Genomic DNA, 374 nt, shown 5'->3' with positions numbered 1-374 from the left:
GCATAGTATCCGCAGACGGGTCTCCATTTCTTGATTGGCTCGCTCCGTCTGGCCATCAGTCTGGGGGTGGAAACCTGAAGAGAGGCTTAACTCGATATCAAGAGACTTGCAGAATTCAGACCAGAACTTGGATACGAACTGAGGACCTCGGTCAGATACAATGTCCTTGGGAATCCCATGAAGTCGAAAGACCTCTTGAATCATGATCTCACTCAGTTCTTTGGACGTGGGTAGCTTCTCCAAGGCAACGAGATGGACCATTTTCGTAAAACGGTCCACAATAGTCAGAATGACTGTCTTACCCCCAGACTGTGGCAGGCCAGTGACGAAATCCATCGAGATGTGAGACCATGGGCGAGATGGTATGGGGAGCG

The sequence above is a fragment of the Austrofundulus limnaeus genome, unplaced genomic scaffold (genome assembly GCF_001266775.1).
Source record: "Austrofundulus limnaeus strain Quisiro unplaced genomic scaffold, Austrofundulus_limnaeus-1.0 Scaffold509, whole genome shotgun sequence".
Classification (NCBI taxonomy): domain Eukaryota; kingdom Metazoa; phylum Chordata; class Actinopteri; order Cyprinodontiformes; family Rivulidae; genus Austrofundulus; species Austrofundulus limnaeus.
The sequence above is the reverse complement of the archived record's forward strand: the minus strand, read 5'-3'. Positions refer to the sequence as shown.